The 7,868-nt window shown below is 43.0% G+C and overlaps 1 pseudogene; it reads left to right on the forward strand.

Moving 5' to 3' along the window:
• The first annotated feature begins 424 nt into the window (after window positions 1-424).
• Window positions 425-7,178, forward strand: LOC146796130 (GTPase IMAP family member 9 pseudogene; annotated as a pseudogene).
• Window positions 7,179-7,868: the final 690 nt, after the last annotated feature.

The raw sequence follows: 7,868 nt of genomic DNA on the forward strand, positions 1-7,868 counted from the left end.
TCATCCTGGTGATCCGACTACTTTCCCACACAGAAATGTGAGAAAAATGTGATTTTGTCAGCTAATTTTAAGGTTTGCAGGGGATTCTGGGTAGGAAAACTTTGGGGGGTTCATGCAAGTCACTCCCTTGACTCCCCGGTTGTCTAGTTTTCAGAAATGTGTGGGTTTGGTAGGTTTCCCTAATTGGTTGCTGACCCCAGACGAAAAACGCATGGAATCCTACCAAACCCACACATTTCTGAAAACAAGAAACAGTGGGGTCCAGGGAGGTGTAGCTAGTGTGGATCTCCCTTTGTTTCCCTACCCAGAATCCCCTGCAAACCTCAAATTTAGCTGAAAATATCAACCTTTTCTCACATTCATGTGTGGGAGAGTTGTGTGATCACGAGGCTGACACGAATTTTCTACCACCCTGTGTTCCACCATGTCTCCAGATAAAAATGGTACCTCACTTTGGTGGCTGGGCCAAGTTCCCACGGCAGGGAAGGGCCCAAAGCGTATTGTGGAGTTATCAGAATTATCTATCACTAAACGACCTGGTTTTGCAAGGGGGGCACCTGAGTTTTTGGTCCTGGTCTCAGCGCCATTGGGGGAACCTACCAAACCCACACATTTCTGAAAACTAGACACCCAGAAAAGTCCAGGGAGGTGTGACTTGCGTTGATCCTCCAACGTTTTCCTACCCAGAATCCCCTACAAACCTCAAATTTTGCTGAAACAATCACATTTTTGTCATATTTCTGTGGGAAAGTTGTGGGATCACTGGGCTAACACTAACTTCCTTCCACCCAGCATTCCCCCAAGTCTCCCAATAAAAATGGTACCTCACTTGGGTGGGTGGGCCAAGTACTCGTGGCAGGGAAGGGCCCAAAACTTATTGTAGAGACATCAAAATTATCTATCACAAAATGATCTGGTTATGCAAGGGGGCACCTGTGTTTTTGGTTTAGGGCTCATTGTCCTTCAAGGGAAATCTACTAAATCAACTCATTTCCGAAAACTAAATTGAGATGCCATTTTTAGCAGTAGTCCTGTGTCCACAACTAGGCACATTGCAAAAAAAGGGTCAGTTTTCTCTTGTGTTAGACTGAGTTTTTGCTTTCTGACCTTCCGGTTTTGACTGTTTTTGCTGGCATAACGTTTCTGCGCACTTTTTGCACTGCTGAAAAGTGGTAAAGTGCAGGTGCTCCTGTGGTAAATTGTGTTACGAATTGGTGTTTCCATGATCGGATGCTAGATTTAATTGTCAGTCCCCAGTAAATTGCACTACGGGTGTTGGGGCTTGTGAATCAGATGCTACTTGTAGGCCTGCAGCACGGATTGTGCCATCCACGTACGTAGCCCGTAAAAGGTATCTCAGTCCTGCCACCGCAGAGTCTGCGCGCAGTTGCGACTGCTACGTTGACGCGACCCATGCCCACACTGGCCGGTAATGGAACCTTCCTTTTTCATACATGTCAGGCGCCCCTAAGGTAGGCCCAAGGTACCCCTATGGGCAGGGTCCATTGATGTATCAAAATAGTGGGCTCCTCCCCTACTTCTCTTTCAGAGTGCTTCAGTTCAGCGCGGGGACACGCATTCTGCGTAACCAGGCGCTCTATAAATGCCCCTTAATAATAATAATAATAATGTGAAAGGCAGGACATGCCCGGGTGTGTGTGGCATGTCCTGATAGTGAATACAGCCAAATTCGCTCTTCACTATTGCAAGGTCACCCCTTCCCCAAAGGATGGATCGGGCAGTTTGTTTATAACATCTTATAAACATAACGGGCCCGGGGAAGGAGGTAAGGAAATGGAGTTTAGTATGCCTGAACTTGGAATCTAAAGACGCAGCTATTAGCGAAGGTGCCCTTTTCATTCTGAGTTCAGAAAGGCCACTTTTAGAAAGTGGGTATTATTTTGCTCGGGTCATCCCGTGTGCCTCTGCTGGAATGTGAATTGCCTGTCTGGGTTTTGGATGACAGAAGGCTGGGGAGTGGGTGTGGCTCCAGATAGTCCAGGTAGGACAGGAAAGGGCTGATTAGACCTGGGCCGCAATGGGGGAAGGAGGAGGAGATTTCCTTGCACCTTACAGGGCCTGGTCTGCCTCTGACAAAGCCATCTCCACCTCCTGCCAAGAAGTCACACCAGAGAAGGCCGAATTGGTTGTGGCTGGGCACAGACACCCTCTGCCTGAAAGATCAAAGAATGTTTGTGTACAAATACTGGGGCCCATAGTCATTCAGGAGGTGATATTCTGGTAAAACGGGCTGCTTTAAATTCCTTCAAGATTAAGCCTGAAGGCTGCTCTCTACAGCTACCACTAGGATAGCTTTCTAAAGGTTATCTTTGACCTCATACATCATAAGGGTCATGTGGACTGGTACAGGGTGCCCACTTTAATTAGTGAGTAACGAAGGCACAAGGGCACCCAAAGCAATTGGTCAGGGACCTTGGGAAGTTGCGTATTATAAGAGACAATGGTCCCTGAAAGCAAAGGAGTATATCAAGCAATAATCAATATAGCCACAATAGGTACTATATTATAGCCTATGTCCAGCCGGACAAGGCAGCTTTAATAAGCAAAATGTTTTTCAATGATCAAACAAAATGTAAGCAAAGTATTGGTGGGACACAAGCCTGTATCCTATGGCTTACATATCAAGAGGACAAAAATTTTTGAAAAAACAAACAGGCAATTGAAGCGATGTTTCTATGACGAGAATAACAGGTAGTGAAACATCCTGGTATAAAGCTAGTCACCTTCACGACATTTTATACACACAAGTAGTCATAGTGTAAGGTGAACAACATAGTCGACGACGTTTCGATCCTTACTGGGGGGGTGTTAGGATCATCATCAGGACTGATTAGTATAATTGCCTATAAAAATGCCTGAATTAACAACAATTAACACAAAAACCAACATGGTACAATAAAGAAGGAAAGAATGGGGGGAAAAAATTGGAAAAAAACAACATAATAGTTAAGGTTAAATAAATTAAAACAGAACATAAGACAGTTTATGTCAGAACACGAGCTAATCATGATCAGAATGACTCACGTACAACAAAACATCCATACCATTTCTTGATTTAAACATAACACATGATGATGGACACCTGATCACCAGCCTCTTCAGGAAAGCCACCGAGCGTAACACTCTTCTGAAATACAGTAGCAGCCACCCAAGGGCCCTAAAAGATTCTCTTCCCTATTCACAATACTTACGCATCAGACGCAACTGCACCCTTAAGGAGGATTATTTCAGGGAAGCCAAAACACTAAGCGACAAACTAACATCAAGAGGTTACCCTAAAAAGCTCATCCACAGTGCCCTGAAAAGAGCATGGTACTGTCCCAGGGATGTCCTCTTGGAACCCAAAACCAAGAAAAGAGAAAACCGCCTAGTATGTGTCACCACATTTTCTCCATCTTCCAACAAAGTACGCAAAAGTATTCTTAAACACTGGAATGTGTTAAATGCTGGAATACTAAACCTTGAAAGACCTCTCTTTGCTTTCAAAAGAAATAAAAATATCAAAGACCATTTGATCAGAGCGGCACTCCCTGACACCAGAAACACCGGCACCCTCCTTGAGCATTGGTCCTTACCCGCTGTTACTGGGCACAACAAGTGTGGCAATTGCTCTGTATGTGGATTCACTACTGACTGTAAAGAGTTTGTGTTTGGTAACATACGTAAACCCCATAATCATTTCAGTAATTGTAATACCAGTAATGTCATTTACGCAATTCTGTGCCCTTGTGATATGATTTATATAGGACAAACGACACAAAAAATCCGGATCAGAATCTGCCAACACAGAAGCAGACTGAGGTGCAAAACACCAAACGCACCGCTGGTAGAACATTTCGAATCAGCTGGCCACACTGAGGATGACATTCATTGGACAGTTGTTTCTGTTGTCAAAATCCCTCCAAGAGGTGCAGACATTTCACAGCTCCTGAATAAGGAAGAATTAAAATGGATTCTGAAAACGGGAAGCATTCACAGTGGATTGAACCGCTTAGAGGATTGGACCTCCTTACTGTGATTTGTCAATTGGAACTGTCCGTAAATCAGGATACAACTACAGAACCACCACCATACTTTAAGAAACATTGACTTTTTCTTCCTTTTAAATTGTGCTCTCCATGTTTTGGAAATGTAATGGCTTATATACCCTTGTATATGATACCAGCCCTTAATTTGGCGTTGTCTGACCTTTTACCACCACTGCACCCTAACTCGTTTTTATCTTCACTTCGCGCTGTTTTTCACTCACCCAATATGGCGCCCAAATCAGCCCAGCTCTACCTTACTCGCGGGCACTGCACTACCATTAGCAACCAGCCGAACATGTGACTGATCACCTGATCAAGCCACTATCGCATTATACCGGCTTAGGCACTCCCTCACCACAACCCATCCGGCATTGAACGATACGTTGCCCCGCTGATTCCCCGGGAACGCGTCTCCATCATCACATTAAGGTATGATTCTCGTTTTTCAACCGCCGGCTCCCAACCACCTAATCACGATGTGGCCCCTCCCCCTAATTTGCCTTATATTTTTTCGGCAGATTTTGGCTACCGCGTTGATATTTACCATCGCGGACCTAGGTAAGCCCTTTACCCTTTCTGCACAGTACTTCCGCACTCCTCGGTCCTGATTAAGACCTTCTAATTTTTCATTACAGACCGATTCCGTGCTTTTAATAGTCGCTTAGTAACCAAGCCGACATATCATTCTTGCTGTAATCCTTGACAGCATGAGGTAAATTGTTCCTTTGTATGGACACTCGCCACTCACGCAATGCTCAATCGATACAGTTTCCACTGTAGAGAACCCGCCTTTTCTCACCTGCGGTATTCACAATTCTCGGTCTCAGACACGCCCTCCATTTAAGCATGACAACGACCACGTACTTCTCCACCGACGAGATCCCTTAACACTCGCGTTAACCACTACCTTTCATCACTGACACGACCTGCTACGAAGCATGTTCCACTGTATTTTTCCCTATCGCTCCGTGCCCGATAGTTCACAAAGTCATTCTGATCATGATTAGCTCGTGTTCTGACATAAACTGTCTTATGTTCTGTTTTAATTTATTTAACCTTAACTATTATGTTGTTTTTTTCCAATTTTTTCCCCCCATTCTTTCCTTCTTTATTGTACCATGTTGGTTTTTGTGTTAATTGTTGTTAATTCAGGCATTTTTATAGGCAATTACACTAATCAGTCCTGATGATGATCCTAACACCCCCCCAGTAAGGATCGAAACGTCGTCGACTATGTTGTTCACCTTACACTATGACTACTTGTGTGTATAAAATGTCGTGAAGGTGACTAGCTTTATACCAGGATGTTTCACTACCTGTTATTCTCGTCATAGAAACATCGCTTCAATTGCCTGTTTGTTTTTTCAAAAAATGTTGTCCTCTTGATATGTAAGCCATAGGATACAGGCTTGTGTCCCACCAATACTTTGCTTACATTTTGTTTGATCATTGAAAAACATTTTGCTTATTAAAGCTGCCTTGTCCGGCTGGACATAGGCTATAATATAGTACCTATTGTGGCTATATTGATTATTGCTTGATATACTCCTTTGCTTTCAGGGACCATTGTCTCTTATAATACACTTTAATTAGTGGACAGCATATACCAGGCCACCTTCTCACAGAGAGGAAAGAGGCAGAAACCTCATCATGTAGGTTTGCGAATAGCATTTTGTAGTACAAAAGCTGTACTATTGTAGTAGCACTAAAATATCATAAGGTGCAGTTTCTGAAAAGGCCCTTTTGTATTCAGACTTGTGCAGTTTAGTTGTAGAATGAAAGGTTTTAAGCCTTTATAACTCCTATGTTTTGTCATTTGTCCTGGGGTTGGTTAGTCACTCAGAGAATTGGGTTTGTGGAATTGAAGTTCTTCAGGTGTTGCTGTGTCTGACACTGACATACAAGTCTGGTTGGCTTGCTGATATTTTAATAACAGGTCTTAGTGGATCTACCTGTGTACATGTGGGACTACATGTTGCAGGTGTTCTCAATGACTGTCTATAGTGAAATTTTAATCTTGCCTCAATAAAAGCGAGAACGTTTTGCTGCAATAATTTGTACTTTGCGTTTCCACATTAGATCCTGTAAATGATGGCCAGCAACCCAGTACATCTGAACTGCGATTAGTACTTGTTGGTATAACTGGAGTTGGTAAGAGTGCAACAGGAAACACAATTCTGGGTGAAAATAAATTTGACACCAGTGTCTCTTTAACAGCGAATTACAAGACTTGTAGGAAAGAGACAGTGAAGTGGGACGAGAGAAATGATGTGATTGTTGACACACCAGGCTTCTTTGACACAGAGCTTAGTGATGAGCAAGTTGCAGTGGAAATCTGCAAATGTGTCACCCTCTCATCTCCAGGCCCTCACGCCATTGTGTTTAGTGTTAAAGGTTGGCCGATACACAGAGGAAGACAAGAAAACCGTTCAAAGAATCAAGGATACGTTTGGAGAGGAGGCCGTGAAATACATGATAATGTTGTTCACAAGAAAGGATGATTTAGAAAACCTCTCCATAACAAATTATGTAAGTGCAGCAAAGAGCACAGACTTCCTGGATTTGGTTCAAATATGTGAAGGTAGATACTGTGCCTTTAACAACCATGCACCCGCAGATGAACGGAACAAGCAGACCAATGAGAGGCTCACCATGGTTGAGGAAATGGTGAAGAAGAACAAGGAGTCATGCTATACTAATGAGATGTATCAGAAAGCTGAGATGATGCTACAAGAAAAATTGAAGGAACTACGGAGACAAAACAAAGAAACCTTTGAATCTCAGAGAAACAAGATCGAGGTCGAATATGAAGCGAAAGAGAGGGATTTACGAGAACAATTGGCGAAGACAGAGGATGAAACCTATAGAAAACATTTAGAAGAAGAAGGTGCTTTGTACGAACCAGAGCAAAATCTTGAAACAGAAAATTTAGAGAGTGCCCAAGGGGAAACCGAGTCTTCCCAAAAAATAGAAGATTTAAATTATCAACAGGAGCAATTACTACGAAAAGAAGCTGAGCGATCTGTTTTACACAAGTTCTCAAAAATATGGACATTTCTTAAGAAAAAAAAAAATGGTTTAAATAATAGTTTTACCCTATTGGGGGATGAGATGCCCAACCTGATGTAACCCACCAATGCGCTTCTATTTTAAGACAAAGGTGATTAAAAAAAAAAAGATTGGCATAATTACAAGTCCCTTGCACCGCCAGTATGCCACGTTTTCCCATGTTAAAAGTGACGCACCGGCAGCGCAAGGGGCTTGTAAATATTCCCCACCACACATTTTGCAAGCTAATTAAATTCACACTGATTTTGGGATCACGATCAAACTTTGTTATAATTAAATGATTTTGAAACATGGCGCAAAAAAGAAACCCAGATAAAAATATGCAGAATGAATCAGGGTGTGATTGAGGCAAGTCCGCTAAGGCAAATCCCAACCCAATCAACAAATTGAGAAAGTTAACGTGATTCATCTTGGGATCCTATGTGAATTGAGCTAATCTGTGTGTGTGTTCAGATTTTGGGATGCATCCAATAAGAAAGGCACCCTCAAGAGTATGTGCAGTCTGAGACAACATCCGCACTTACAGAGGACCAATGATCACCTTCAAAATGTGGAAGTGGGCTCCAGAACTCAGAGAAGGACTGCCAGCCGACTGCTATGCCTATATGTAAGACAATACCAAGACTTAATGACTCTTTGTGCTTGTGCCCACTTTCGCATGCCAACATGGATCTGCTGAGCTGCTGCAAGGAAACCAGATGGACAGCTGAAACTAGAAGCCTCGGCAAGGGAGGGCTAGTGATCAAGTAG

This window comes from Triturus cristatus, chromosome 10 (assembly GCF_964204655.1).
Source record: "Triturus cristatus chromosome 10, aTriCri1.1, whole genome shotgun sequence".
Lineage (NCBI taxonomy): Eukaryota > Metazoa > Chordata > Amphibia > Caudata > Salamandridae > Triturus > Triturus cristatus.